Source organism: Triturus cristatus, chromosome 10 (assembly GCF_964204655.1).
Source record: "Triturus cristatus chromosome 10, aTriCri1.1, whole genome shotgun sequence".
NCBI lineage: Eukaryota > Metazoa > Chordata > Amphibia > Caudata > Salamandridae > Triturus > Triturus cristatus.
Genome location: NC_140593.1, coordinates 1097806039 through 1097822204, shown reverse-complemented (window position 1 = coordinate 1097822204; position 16166 = coordinate 1097806039). Strand labels below are relative to the sequence as shown.

Below are 16166 nucleotides of genomic sequence, written 5' to 3'. Positions count from 1 at the left end.
CTACGAACCATCTCTATCGCATATGAATGCGACAGTTCAGATTATTCCAGGTCCCCAAAGCTAAAGGAATGGCTGGGGAGGCAGGTATTAGTAATTTTTTTAATGTATATTGATTTCCTAAACACTGTTACACTGCTAATCTCTAAATTACATGAGCAGCGCCACCTTGTGGCAAACTGCCCTAAGTGTGGTCTTGACAATTAGGTGCAGGTGCCGAGCACCGGAAACCAATTAAGTGCCAGTGCTTAGCACCGTAAAGCTCCGGCCCAAATTAAGCACTGTGCATCTCACAGCCGATCTTTGCTGGATACAGGCGTGTTGGACTGATTAGCTCCTAGTACAGAGTGTGCCCTCTGCACCTAGGGATCCCAAGGTTGAGAATGTTGCCACGCCTTTTATCTGTGACACTAGGACTTCTGTACCAGGAGGAGCAGATGTAGGAATCAGTAAAAAGTTGGTCCAGCAGCGTCCTGGACAAACATGATGCAGTAGGACAGACCTACTATCATTTTTAGAGTGAAAAACCTCACATTCAGGGGGGTCGTGTGAGAGTACAAGTAGCCCAGATCAAGGTCAGATTTTCATGACGACGACTGGATATGTAAATGAGTTTCATTACAATTGATTGATTGTAACTGTATATTAAGTGGATGCCCTGAACGTCTGCCACTGATATTTCCCCTCATAGAGCCTCCCTCCCCAAACCTTCCTGCACCGGGACACCACTGGACTAATGTATGCCGGTAATATAAAGCCTAACCTAGTGTTTCATGAGGGTGAGTGGCTTTATCATTTGGAAGCATGCACCTGAGAAACTATTGTGGTTAGATGGCATGGAGTATAGTCAACAAAAGTGTTCATTATATATAGGTAGCTTAACATCATACTGAGCACAGACCAATTGTCCAGAAAATAGAAAGTAGGCACCTTCACCTATAGGAGAAGGTAACTTCTCAAAAGTGAGTAAAGGGTCACAAACATACTGGGCAAAGGTTAGCAACCAACAGTTGAAGCACAAAAAAATACAAATTGTGTGGGACCAGGACACTTTTGTCAGCAAAACAATGCATAAAGCCAAGAGCCAGCGTTACTCTCTTCCAAGCACAGAGGAAGAATGTAATCATTTAGCACGACACATGGCTCTTTCTCTTAGGTTATTCCGGGAAAACATTTTTTTGTTTTATAAATAAATATTTAAGTTTGTTATTGATACAGCAACAAGCTAATATTGTACTGGTACTTCATTTGAAGACAAAGTCTTGCTGAAGAATTCATATTTATTGAGATTACTTCTAATAAAGCAACATAGGCCAGAAAAGGAGAGGGGGCTACAGCTGGCTGGACAAAGAGCTCCAAATATCATTAACAAACAATTATAAATTTGCCTGTGAAATCCCATTTTCTGATTCCTCAGGCTATGATCACTCAATCATTGGATAAAGTATTCTAAGAAGTGAAGTTGGACCATTAAATACCACTACCCAATCAAGCTACTTCGGGCGGTGCTTCATGATAGTTCAAGTGAGGGTCACATTAACAATGCACTAGACATTCAATCTACGTTGAATGCTGAAATATGCCTTGAAACCTACCTAAGATCTCTCCTGAATGGCCCCTTCAACTAGGTCAAAAGTTTCCTCATCACTGAAGGATATTTCATAGTCATGAAGATAATGAACACTAGCACTGTCAGTTATGTGCAGAACCTTCTCAGCTACCCTAAAAACGCCAGTCATACCAGGTTGAGTTTGATACAGCAATAAGCATTACAACCTATTAGCCTTCAAGTATATTATTATTATATTATTATGGTATTATTATTAAGTATAGGTTCACATTAATTTCGTACACTGGCCAAAAAAGGATACCATAGTGTATCTTTGCTGCCTTTAACTCACCAAAATCATTGCTTCCTTCACAGTCCTGCCAAGTATCACGCATCAGACGTGACACTAACGCATTTCAGTGTGGTGCTCCGCATCACCGCACTGAAATGCATTGTCACGCATAATGCATAGTGGCAGTCTCAAGTGTACATGATGGCTGCAAACGTGAGTGTGGCAGCTGGCTGAAGGCACTGCAGCCTGTGGTCTGCCTGCGCCGGCGCGCTGCTTCCGTGGTCTTGAGGCAGTGATACCAGCTAAGCTATGGCCTCCAGGCTCTCTGCTACAATGTATCACCCGCAGCCGCGGTGCCGCGTGGCTCTGAGTCAGCCTGCCTGACGTCACGTCCGTTGCCCAATAAATAGCTAGGGCTCTGCAGGGGTATGTCACATCCTGGTGGCTCCGAGAGCGGGAGTTTATTGTTCAGGAAGGCTCCAGGTCGGCCGTAAATAATTATGGGGCAGGCAGCGCTGTTGCTCGCACATGATGGCCCATCCACACTGTGCTTTAGGCCATCATAATCAAGGCCGCCGCAGCATTCACTTAAAATGTCCGAGCCGGCCGCAGAGAGAATTGTGCAGGGACGGATATGGAGAGCCATGACTGACTGTCACTGTCAGGCCCGCCAGGTCTCCGTGAGGGCAGCAGCAGCCTCGACCGAAGTATAAGGCAGATTGCCATTGGGGTAGCTCACTCGTGGCATGAGCACCCAGCAGCCTTGTTGCAGTGCGAGTCACCGTCCGACGTGCCAATCACACTTCCCGATGAAATTGATTACGGTAAGTTTGTTGTTTCAGCCACTTGCCACTCTGTTTGTTAACCACAATATGGTGTCAGTGTTAACACAAATGTCAATATGGTGCTGTGAGGGGCATGATCTGGAGTCTGAGACCCTCGTGCTGGTTCCCTAGCCCTCATCTTTGCTTTCAGTAATGTTTGTGCCTGTCGCCCGGGCTTTCAGCGCTGAGCCGGAGCGTCCCTATCAGCATAGCCTGTCTGTTGCTCCGTGACAGCCTGCCTGCGGCTGGTGTGAGCTGCTGTCTGCTGCAGGGGTGCGCAGATAGTGGCTCCACTTGCCGCCTTAGGCAGACCTCTCAGCTCGGGGTAATGATTATTAGGGTTTAGCAAGGCTTTAGGAGGGCTGGGTCCTGCCGGTGTGAAAAGCAGATGCCGAGACGGGTTTCTATCGGGCTCTCCATTTTTAGGTCTCGCTGAGCCAGCGCGCATGCGCTGCTAGCGAGACATTTTGTAAGGGAATTTTCAAAGTGCTACCTCTGGCATAGAGCTACAGTGCACTAGCCGTGCACGCGCGTAAAGCAGCCATATTACTTTACGTCGCTCTCCCTCTCCGCCCCCTCCCTGCTGCTATTTCACACCAGTTTTCTTATGCACAGAACTCCCGCTTCTCCCCCACCACCCCCCCTCCGCCCCCCCCCACACAGATCGCGTCTCGCGGCCGCTCGCTCGGCCAATGCTTGTTTTAATAGGAAAAGAGAGTGGCATTGCTCCCGTACCAGTGGCACTTGATGGAACGAGATAGGCGAGTTTCTGGAGTTAACCTTTACTATAAATCAAAGGAATGTTTTTAAATATTGGGTCTTTCAGTAGTAATCTGTCAAAATAATAAGTTGCCAAATTCTTTCCTATGTCTTCCTTCTCACGCATCTTTGCCTTTTCTCCCCCCCCCCCTCCCCCTCCCTCCCTATTCCATGTTTTTCCTCAGGGCTTTGCGGCAGATTTAGGGCATGATATTTAAGCAACTAACACAACATAACATTGTAAGAAACCTGTCCAGTTTCTCGTAACTAGTGTTTATCCTTTTACTTTTTGGTTTGTGAGTAACGTCATTTCTCTTCCAATATTTGCACTTGATCCATCCAAACAAGCTACAAATATTTACAGTGCTGATGAACGCATTTGAATGCCTGGCTTTTGGAATTCCCTTATTTTATTTCCTTGCTGTCAACTTTCAATATCCCTTGCTCAAAAAAATATATATATATTATGCATGCCTCCCCCCTCCCGAGACACACAGGCCCTCACATATTCTTGCTGCAAGTTTCACCAATTCCCAGCTTATGTGAATGCTGCCATCTCATGGACATTTCCTGTAAAACTGCTAATGCTACACAGCTGATGTACAAAGACTCACCCATGCGCCTCCATTTCCCGTCTATTTTGACTTCCCTCTTGAGCCTTACCCAGGAGTTCATTTTTATCTACCAATGTGGAGACATACTGCACCTGTTGCACAGTGCTGTTGTAGCTGCTGAATTGCATAGCTGAATGTCATTTTGTTAAGAACGGTAAGTGAACTGAGTTTTTGTCTTTCACTTCTCTATTTTGTTGCCTATATATATGCCTTTACTCCGCAGCCACTTGGGCTGCAGTGTAGTACTAGTGGAACTCATGCAGTGAAAAGTAGCAGAGTGCTAACACCGCCATTGCATTGAGGCACTAACACAGGTGCTCCCTTGGAAAAATAAGAGGAGCACTGCTGCGTTGAAAAGCACTGGAGCTCTAACAGAACTATTGCAGTGGATCTCTGTCAATACGTCTCCCTCCTGACAGTGGGATTGAGCAGGGTCGGACTGGGACAGGAAATGGGCCCAGGCACCAAAGTAAAAGTGGCTCCCATTAGTGAAGTAGATTGCTTTGAAAGGGGCCCATGTTTGCAAATTGGGGCAGTTTTGACTTTGTAATGACAGGTTGTATGGAAGACTGCATTTAGGTGACCTTGCTGCTTGTTTTTATTATCTGTTCATCAGTAAACACTAGTCCATGAGGCCATAAAACAGGCACACTGCCAAAAAACAGCCCTCACTAACCTGTCAGGCCAGCCCTTTGGGCACTGTCTGATTGCCCTACATTCCAGTCCGAACCTGGGACTGATCACTAAGCGCCCTGCTAAAACATCTCCCCTGTTGCTGTCCATCTAGCCAGTCCTGCACATAAAGCCAAATACTCTCAGCAAGCTCCATTACGTCATGCACACGTCCCAGCTGAGCTATAGATTGTCAGGTAGATTTCTAGCATTTGGGAACATCTTAGCTAGTCAGCAGCACTGTAGGGGCTGCTTTACAGATGGGGTGCACTCTTCCGCATCCTTAAATGCGTGCGCCGGGCTCGGACCAGGACTCTCTACCCTATTACAGTGTGAATGCACACCTACACTGTAAACCGCGGATTAGTGAAAGGCGGGGTTGAAAGGGTGATTGAAGCCATAGGTCTGCCTTTCAATGCCAGTGGCCAGATGCTTTATCCAATCTGCACCTCATGCGGCCAATCTACTGGTGATTGCAGCCCAAAGTCCTCAACCAAAGATTTCCTCTGAGAATCGGGAAACTAATAAACATGGGGACTCTGTGTTTCCTATTGCTTGCATATAAGCACCAGAGCAACTGTCCGCCACAACTGTGGAAGGGTTCATTTCCAGATGTCCCCTTATATCCGCGTACTCTTTCCTGGAAGTATCCACTCTGCTTCAGAAAGCAGTTTTGAGGTCATACTCCAATTATTTCACACCCTTCTACCCGATTTTTTTTGTGTGTACACAGTGCCTTAATATCTCACAAGTACTGCATAACTACACAGCTTTGTTACCTTGTGCACCTGTAGTGATAGAGAAGAAACAGACTCTTAATTTAGTGATCAACCGCAATCCTAGAACGTTGGTTCTGTCCTCTGTAAGTATCTCAAGTTAGCCGCCTGTGGATCTCCACAACTCAACCAGTTTCTCTCTGGGCTTTAAGCACAGTTTTAGGACCAAGACCTTTCAGTTGTCTTAAAATCATAGTACAATCAGTAGATGTGAGTTTACCTAAAATGCTTATCTTTTTTATGCAGTTCTATTTTTTAACAATGTACCTGTTAGTTTACATTTTTCCAAAGTTTGTCCTGATGTCATTCTGACCTTCTTGATGATAAATTTAAAGGACAAGCTGTTAACCTTTTCAGTTTCTGATTAGACAAGCATGTCATAAACAAGGTTCCATGTTTAACAGTGTTCAGTTAGGTTCTTTCCCAAAGAAGACAGCTCTATGAATTGGAACAACCCAACTAAAATATCCGAGAAGTTGGGACACTGGGCACAGTTATAATATACTGCATTTTGTTGTTTGATAGTATTCACTTTGAACCAACCGCAGCTTGACCAGATACATCTGATTTGCCTGCTGCACTGTGCGTGAACAATGCGATACCAAAGGGGATGATGGACGGAGCGTTTGAGCAAATCAAACACTCACCCCCAGTCAACTGATCTGGGTTTAATCCATCATCATTCTATAGCTCACTCCACCACCCCATTTCAGACATGGCCATATGCAAATCAGTCTGACCCTGTGCCTCATGGGAACAGTCCAGCCCGAACTGCCAAGCCATGTCTTCCCTGGACCGGAAACAAGCATCCTGGGACCGGTTTCAGATTCATAACCCTCATCAGCCAGGCTATCTTGAATCCAGTGGCAAAGTGAGCAAGGGACCCACGTCTGGGCATACCCTGCCAACTTAGGGCGAACAAGGCAATACCAAAGGGGCACTGTGCGTGAAAGCATTTGGCCAGCAACAGAAGGCTCCAATGTAATGATTGTGCACATTGGTAAATTACTGGCGGAATATGTTATAGCCGTTGCCAGGGGCTATATCAGTTGGTAAAGGCCCATAGTCTGAGTTACAGCCCCACACTTCAAGTGATGGCTAATTAAAAGGGCAAGAGCCTTTAGCAACTGGTATTGCCTGAATCAGAAAGGTTAAAATGCTGTTGTAATATTCTACCCACTAAGAGTAAGAGAGAAACAGAAATAAATGTCTCTAGAATCGGATTTCCTTAAAAAACACAAGACAAGAGTTGTTTGGCTAGGCAGGAACAGTTTGTTTAATTAAACTGTTCGACTGGAAGGACAGTTACACGTGTTGCACGGCGTCTGCCACTTCATCGGGGTTGTAATAGAAACAAGCATTGGCATAGCCAATAGGTCTCGCCTTTGGGATCTTATAAGTGTTTAGCCATGCAACAGTTCATGTTGTTGCACCAAGGATATTGTGCTGCATAACTAAATACTTATAAGGTCCCAAAAGCGAGACCCATTGGCTATGCCAATGCTTGTTGTCCTACATGAAAAACATCTTAATTCTACAGCAATAACACCCTTCACTGACATTGATGTAATATCAAAGATACTCGTTATGTTTCTTTCACAGTCTCACCATGTCACAACGGAAGCATTTTCAATGTTATTTACAACAAAGCTATAGTTTTGCTTATTTATCTAATGCAACTAATAAGCATTGACAAAGCTAAATAGTCCTGACTTGTTGTAGCAGTAATGTTACTTGTTGTATATATCTGAATGCAATGGCTGAAGCAGCAAACTACCAGTCGGCGGTACAATATGCCAACACAGTTTTTCTCATTGAGTGTTTTTAACGTACACCCTTAATTACATTTGAGAGACACCCGCCCCCCAGTTTTTTCATCCCACTTAAACCCCTGCGATTGAGGCTACTAAATTAGTATTACATAATAAAACACAGCCTGGCTGTTATCTATGCGTGCCTCACTCTCCGGTGTAATTTCTAATATACATATGTTCTTCACTGCTTCATTTTGCTTGTGAGAAAGTGTCACTCATAGTCTTTGAAATGTCACTCATAATTACACTGAAATCATGAAAATGTCGCACATGGCAATCTGAAACCTTGGCAGCTATGCCTTCATGTATTCAGAACTTGAAAATCCATGAAAGAGGAAAATAAGTCAGAGAAGCCAAAGTAGACTGCCAAATAAATTAATAGATCAATGGAAGGATTTTGGCGGAGCTCTCAGCCTTATTCTGTTTCTAGTGGTATTTGTTTTAAATACTTTATCACCAGAGATGAGACTGTAGAAGAAAGGGACATTCCCTTCACTGAATGGCTAATAACATTGATGGAATGACATGATAAAAAATTGTAAACCTCAGTTAGATTTTGTTTCTCTTGCAAAAAATAACTTTAATTAGCTTTGATCTGCCCTTTAATCACCAAACATTAGTACCAGCAACCGAAGAACTTCTAGGTGTTCGTCTTGCATTGGAAATCACTTGACTCTTCTCTGTTACACAGCAGCTTGCACTCATTGCAGAACAGAATATCATCCTGGCCTGCAGCTCATTTGGAACGCATATTAACAAAATTGACACAATCCCACCTCTTCAAGGCAGGTGCCCAATGCCTCATTGTGTGTGGACACAAACAGGTGTGGACCACAGCTTTCACTTCAGCCCAGTTCAGCCAGTTTCATGTTAGACCTTCTGAGCCCGAGCAGCTTAGCTAACTTGAGGGCAGGTCAGACCCAAAGGCTACCCGAGACATACAGACTTGTGCATATATCAGAACCCACTCAACATTTTAAGAGAAGTGGGGATTTATGGTCTTTTGCAGTCACCTCTTCTCACATTGTTCCACTGACTCTCGAACATCCCAAAAGCGCTGCTAGAGATTCATCATGTCTGCTCCCATCTCTCAGCCCCCACACACCAGGCAAGGCTCCTATGGTTAATTCTATGTCAGGACAGGAGGCGAGGATTATGCTTTACTTTCTTCACTTTGTTGACAGCAGCCTTCAAAGTAAACGCTAACAAAAAAACTAACATTCCCATGAACACTTAGGAATGTCGCAACAACAATAGAGTTCATCATTTAGACTGTCCGTTGTCTCCACTAATCAGGTAGCACCAGGTAGGTCATAGTCCCTTGCTAGTAGTTATCCCTCCTCTTTCTTCGCTGCTCGCAGTCTAAGATAAGTGTACTCCATTTCCTCAGTGTATTTTTCATGTGCGGTTTACTTATATTTAACGTTATTCCCGCCCTATGTGTGTTATGATTGATACTGTTTATCATTGACTCAGCTTGTTATTGTTATTTGCTAGCGCTGACGCGTCTTTCCGCATTTTACTGTTTGTATGCTGTTCCGGTGCACGTGTACTTTCGCCTGTTTTTATTACAAAAGGCAGCTGTGATCCTTTTTGTCACCGCGCCTTCACTTGGGAGACCCGGCCTGTCGCAGGTGCGGTTTTCGCTCCTCCGCTGGCGTTCTCTGATGTGGTGCGGCTTGTGGTGAGGGACTCCCACCGCCTGAGGGTGCCTGACCGGTGGCTCTCCCCTGCAGCGCGCACCTCGCATTCCGCACGTTCCTAACAGCGAGGCAGCAGCACCGCAGGGAGACTTGTCAGATCTGGGACTTACGCCCGCCTGTCAGCGGGTCAGTAATTGATAAATCTTTCCTGGAGGGGACGCCTGTGAGGGTCGGTAGGGTTTTTTAACCTTTAGCTTGCTCATACATTCTGTGGAGTCTGTATCATTTAACTATACCTCCATTTTTTGGGACCTTCTCCCAGACGTGCCCCAGAATATTAGCACCAGGGCTGCAGGGTCACGGACTTTGACCCTATTACCTCGAGGTTTTCCCTGCCAATAATCAGGCAGACACCCAGCCCCCCTTTTTAGGTACATCCTGCCTGTTTCAGTAAAAATGTACAGGTAGATTCTGCCTGCTCTATTATAACTATTTGAACTCTTTGGTAACCTAGGCATATCCTGCCTCCCTCAACTTGGTATTACCTACCTGCTATATAGATCAACCTTGAGTTGCCTACGCCACTTATACAAGTGACTTGCCCTAAGCATGTCCCGCAATATGGAGACCATGTACAATGATTAAGGGAGATGAGATGGACCCCCTTAGCGATCTCCCATGGGACAATGACTTTTATGATGCGGTAGATGCATCTATTCACAAGGCATTGGCAGAAGCAATGTCTCCCTTGGAGGAGCGCCTTTCACGCCAGATCGCGCAGGCCTGCGACAGGTTGGCGGGTGCCATTCGGAACGTCCCACAGACTCTACCTGCTGTTCTTCCCTCCCTCCCCCCCCCCCCCGACTCCCAGCCGCCTCCAGCGAAACGTCCACGCAAGCTGGGAGTAGATTTGGAAGCCTTTGCCAGGTTGAAGCAGGCATTTTTGGCCAGCACAGTTCCCCCGGCGACCCCTTCCAATCCAGTGGATGGCAACATGGGACGGTAACAATGGGGACACGGATGACGATGCGGTCCCTCCTGCCCCTGGCGTCAATCTTCCCAACCCCCACCCAACACCCCTCAGAACAACCAGGGCATATGTGGGGATATGCTGGACACTGATGAGATCCTTCACCTGAGGACTTCTGAATGGGCTCTGTCTGACAAAAGTGGCGTAGTACGTGGCGAGCCGCATTCAGAAGCCTCTGGAGAAGGAAGCTCGTAATTGCCTCCGGGCGGAGTGCCCTCACCTTTCATTGGATGGCAAGGTCGCCTTTAAGCCAGACATCGATCCACGAATGTCTACCTCTTTGCAAAAATTTGTTAAGGATCCTTGTAAAGGGATTGATAGATCTTGACGAGCTTTCCAAGACAAGCTGCTAGATACCCTGGGGCCCCTTAGAAAAAATATTGGAAATGGCGGAGGAGGCAAAGTCCTCGGGCTCACCCATATCCCCTTTCATACTGGGCGCAGCGTGCCGTAGTCTTTTTGGGCAATGCTAATTGCGCCTTGTCCACCGAGCGACGCAGGTCCCTCCTGATATAGGTGGATCTCAATCTTGGGGACCTCGCTGACTCGGATGCGGGCCCTGTGGCACAGTGTGGTCTGTTCGGGGAACCGTTTATTAAAGAGCTCGGGAAGTTGGTAAATACTTTTACTTCCCTGGACAAGGCACAGTCCTCGATTAAGAAGATGGAGGGAATCCATCTCCTTCGGGACATTCTGAGGCCAGGGGATTGGATGGCGTACCTGTGCCTCAAGGACGCCTACCTCTCGATTCCCATTTTTACCCCTCACAGGTGTTTCCTCCAGTTTGTATGGGAGGACAGAACATATGAATTCCCACTCTTTCCTTCACACTGTCGTCAGCCCCTTGGTGTTTCACCAAGGTTCTCCAACCTGTGGTGGAACGCTCACGGGCACAAGGGATGCGCCTCATCATCTACCTCGACGATATCCTGATAATGGCCCAATGCCCTCAAGCGCTCTCGCGACAGTTGCAGACGGCGATAAATCTCCTGCAAGGATTGGGGTTCATGATCAACAAGACCAAATCTTCCCTGGTACCCTCCCAAACGGTGATTTTCTAGGTTTCTTGATAGACTCCATTGAGTCTACTCTCAGCCTACCTTCAAGAAAGATCAGAAAATACGTCACGAGCTGCGGCGGGTACGCATTGTGGGCCTCCTGTCCTTATCGATTCAGGCCATTTTCCCAGGGCCGTGCACTATCGTGCCCTCCAACGCCTCAAGGCCTCCCACCTTCGGAATGGTCTGGCGTACTCCCCAAAAGTAGCTTTCACACAAGAAGCCAAGGAGGAACTCAATTGGTGGCTCACCAACATGGAGGCAAGGAATGGACAAGCCATCTTCGGCTCTGCGCCAGATTTTGTCATATCATCCGACGCCAGCAGGTCAGGCTGGGGAGCAAGGTGCGGGCGAGTTCACTACAGGAGGTGTGTGGTCTCCTCTAGAACAACGTTTACATATCAATTGTTTGGAACTTCTGGCGGGCTCCTTCGCAATTCAATGTTGGACCAAGGATTCGATCCCATCATGTGTCCATCTCAAGATGGACAATATGTCCGCGGTGTATTACATCAACCACCTGGGGGGGTACGCGATCGAAAGCTCTCTCCGACCTTGCGGCTACCTTCTGGCAGTATTGCCTGGACCATCAGATCTCGGTCACAGCAGAGTACCTGCCGGGTCAGGACAACCAAGTGGCGTACTTCCAGTCACGTCACCTTCACGATGTGAATCTGTGGTTACACTTGGGGGGTGTTTGCAGATCTCCAAGCCAAGTGGGGCCCCTTCATAGTGGACCTCTTTGCCTCCCGCTTGGATCACCAGCTACCCAGGTTCTTCAGCTGGAGATCAGACCCTCTGGCGGAGGACACAGATGTGTTTCTCCAGGACTGGAAGGAGAAGAGGGGCTATGCCTTTTTACCCCTTCGCGATGATCACCAGGGTTTTGGCCCAAGTCCGGCGCCAGAGGGCAAACGTGGTGATAATCACACCGATCTGGAGATCACAAGTCTGGTTTCCAGTGCTCGTGGAAGTTTCCTGGGATTTTTCAATCCCTCTCCCCCGATTTCCAGCCCTCCTTCTCAATTCGGATCTTCAACCTCATCCGCTCGTCATGCAGGGGTCTCTAGCGCTCATGGCATGGCGGATTACAGGGGACGATGGTTGGTCCCAGGCCTTTCGGGAGCGACAGAGAAGTTCATGTCCAAGGCAGGGAGTACAGTTAAAAGATACAAATCCGCCTAGAGACGGTGGTCTTGTTGGTGTCTGCGACGGGATCTCGATCCCGTGGCAGCAGATGTGATTCACATCTTGAACATTTTAGCGTCTCTAGAGAAGGAGGGTCTGGCCTACAGATCGATTAATACCTTTAGATCGGCCATTTTGGCAGGTCACTCAGTATTGGATGGATCCCCAGTGGGTGAGCATCCGTTGGTTTGTCGACTGCTACGGGGAATAAGACTTTCCTTACCTGTGGAACCCCGGTATTCTGCACTTTGGGGACGTGAACCAAGTTCTTAACCTGTTTCTCTCTTGGCAACCCAATAAATTCCTACCCAGGAAGAAATTGTCAGCGAAACTGGCCATGCTGCTATGCCTGATCTCTTGTAAATGGGTATCTGATGTAAGAGCCCTTGACATCTCAGACAGGATTCTTTCCGCTTTGGGATTCACTTTCACTATCCGTAGACGGACCAAATGTGGAACGAAGACTATCTCGTATCCCGCATTCGCCCACGTTATGCGTGGTGTCTTGCCTCAAGGTATATGAGGAGTTGTCAGAGGAATTCCGCCCTCCAGGCGAACAACAACTCCTTATTGCATTGAGGAAGCCCCACAGGGCGGTATCCTCCCCCACGATGGTGCAATGGGTTATGCAGGAGGAAGGCATCAACCTAACCAGATTCGGTGCTCACTCAACCAGAGAAGCGATGTCCTTGAAGGCGTTTGCTCGGAGAGCCCGTCTGGAGGATATCATGAATGCTGCTGATTGGTCTTCAGACTCCACCTTTAAAAGGTTTTATTTCAAACCGGTTCTGCAGATGGCACACTTGGTGGTGAGCAAGCTTTAAACTGGCGTAATCCTCGCCTCCGATCCTGACATAGAATGAAAAATGTCCTAGCTATCGTAACGTAAAGTTCCAATTCTATTAAGGACTCGGAGGCAAGGATTATCCCCACCAAGAATTCAAGTATGCTTGAAACCTCCTCACCCTCATTGGCAGTAAGTAAAATCTTTGCAAGTTAATAAATCTTGTCCTGATGTTTTAATGTGGCTATTTAAGTACTTGCTTTGCAGGTTTCCTTTACAGGAATAATCCTTAGCCGCGGTCATGTTTTAAAATGTGTGTCTCATTGCAGGAATGGATGCAAACAAACAAGATTCATGAGGTACCGCAGGAGGCTGATCTTGCGCGTCGAAAGAGGAGGGATAACCACTAACAAGGGACTATGACCTACCTGGTGCTACCTGATTGGTGGAGACGACGGACAGTCTATATGATGAACTCTATTGTTGTTGGGACATTCCTAAGTGTTCATGTAAATGTTAGTTTTTTTGTTAGTGTGTACTTTGAAGGCTGCTGTCAATAAAGTGAAGAAAGTAAATCATAATCCTCGCCCCCACGTCCTTAATAGAATTGAAACTTTCCGTTACGATAGCTAGGAAAGTTTTCATTCACTCTCCTTCCTTGTATCTGAGCAGCATCTAGTTTACTGTTCAGGAAAGGTGACAAACACACCCACAAGACTGCTTCATGCCAGGACACTAGTCACTTTCCTCCTTACCAAGGGTGACTTGTTCACAGGCTAACATCTTTCACTCTGATTTGGAACTCGCACTAAGCCCAGCTAATTCACCTCTAGGATTAGCTTGGGACACTCCACTGTCTTCAACTCTCAGTGCCAGGTTTGTTACAAAGCTGCCATAGACCACAGTTCAGATGGAAGACTTCAGATCAAGAGGCTCTGTTTCACCTGGCAAATTCGTAGCCTCATACGCAGATTAGCTGAGATATGCCTCACTAACTCAGGAAAGTAGACCTCAAGCATGACATAAAATAAGACCATTTCTAAACAAAATACGTCTTGTGCTAATTACCAGGCATCTTTTCCTAGCCTCTACTGGCACCACACCATCAACTACGGACTATGGTTGTGCATTTAAATCTGCACCTGTGTCATTTTCTGCCTTCAAACCACATGTATGGAATGGTAATTGATGTTGCACGAGTTGGATACTAGAAAAACATCGTTCTATTACATGAAGAATTTGTCTAGCTATTTGAAACCTTTGGCCCAAACTGTGTTGTGAAGTATGGCAGGTTGTATAGGGTTCGTGCTCTGCATCACTATATTCTATGACATAGTTAAGAAACCATGTATTGGGTGCCTTAAGAGCATATTTCAGATCATCTTAAGCACCATCAACTTCTTGCTTTAAATTAGTTACCAGACGTGCAATCCCCATTGGGCTTCAGCTCCTCCATGCCAACACATTGCCCCCGCCTATGTGTGTCTTATCCCATGATGCTGCCGGTTTGCACACAATTCTTTGGCTGATGTGTGCAAGACTGCACTGCAGATGGGGCTTTAGTGAAAGCCTCAAACTAAATATTTTGCAGGTCATCCATAGGTTGAGTGCAATGGGGACAGGGCCTAGATACGTGGCTAAAAAAGAAAAAAATATTCTGCAACTATTTTATTAGCCTTTCACCTATATGCAAATACATATACAACAGAATGCATGCACCTTAAATTAAAAAGAAAATGCAAGTTAAAGGAAATGGTGGGAAATGGTGGGAAATCAAGTATCTTATGAAAGCTCAGCTGTTTAATGGTGTGTGTGAGTGTGTGAGTGTATATATATATAATATAGTCCTTTGGCCACGCCAACTATATATGGCGGAGGCAAAATCGCAATTGGATGATACAGCATGTTACCGCAGAAGTAATATCAACGTGGTGAAAGCATCCTGGCAAGAACACTATTTAAGACTTTTGGCTTGGAAAAGTGGGGGATTAATTACTGAGGCAGAATATCGGTTTTTGAAGAAGGAATTCCCAGTTATTCCAACTTTTTATTTAATACCAAAGGTGCATAAAAACACCACCATTCCACCAGGGAGACCGATAATTTCCGCAATTAACAGTATAATGGAAAATACCTCCAAATACATAGATTTTTTCTTACAGGAATGGGTGCGCAATTTATCATCATATGTACAGGATACTTCAGATTTTCTCCGCAAGATTGAGGCTGTATCTTGGGGTGATGATATGTTATTGATGACTATGGATGTGAAGTCCTTATATACCTCGATAAAACATTGTGATGGCCTAAAGGCAATGGAACATTATTTGAACTTGAGGCCCATGGCCTATGCGGCACACAACAAAATGCTCAAGATGATGATTTCTGCATGTTTGGAGCAAAATTTCTTTATGTTTGATAATCAAATCTATCAACAGATTAGAGGTGTCGCGATGGGGGCCTGCTTCTCTCCTAGCTATGCATGTTTGCATATGGGCTTATGGGAGGAGCAGGTCCTCAACGGTGAACACATGGCTTCAACAAAGGAGCATGTTGTGCTATATTTGAGGTATATAGATGATTTATTTTTTGTCTGGAGGGGAACTGAGCAAAGCGCAAAGGATTTTGTGGAGGCACTAAATATTAACTGTCTAAATCTTGAGTTTACATCATCAATCAGTGATAAGTCAGTTTGCTTTCTAGATGTGGAAGTTAGCATTAATAATAATACCCTTGCCACCAGACTATTTAGAAAATCGACCGCGGGCAACACCATTTTGCATGCCTCAAGCCACCATCCCTCACACCTCATTCGGAGCATCCCCTACGGGGAGATGCTCCGCATCAGACGCATATGTAGCTCCGATTCTGATTGTGATAATGTGCAGGAGGCCAGCAAACAGAGGTTCCTAGCTAGAGGTTACCCCCTCAAATTAATAAAAGATGCAATCCAGAAAACACGACTCATATCCAGATCAAATGCGCTGCTACCAAAGACTAGAAGTGAGAAAACATTGGACAAATCGCCTATATTCCAATCAAGAATTATTCTAACTTATAGTAGACAACATCAGGAGTTGAGAAGAATTTTCAGCCGTAATTGGAATTTAATACAGGGCGACCCAGTAATTGGGAGTACCATCAATCCTAAACCGGCCATAACTTT

At 46.0% G+C, this 16166-nt stretch overlaps 1 protein-coding gene across 2 annotated transcripts in view; it reads right to left on the bottom strand.

Annotated features, from left to right (window-relative positions):
* Positions 1-16166, bottom strand: part of PRKAR1B (protein kinase cAMP-dependent type I regulatory subunit beta) — a 679190-nt gene that overhangs the window by 398603 nt on the left and 264421 nt on the right. The gene's annotated exons all lie outside the window — the stretch shown is intronic.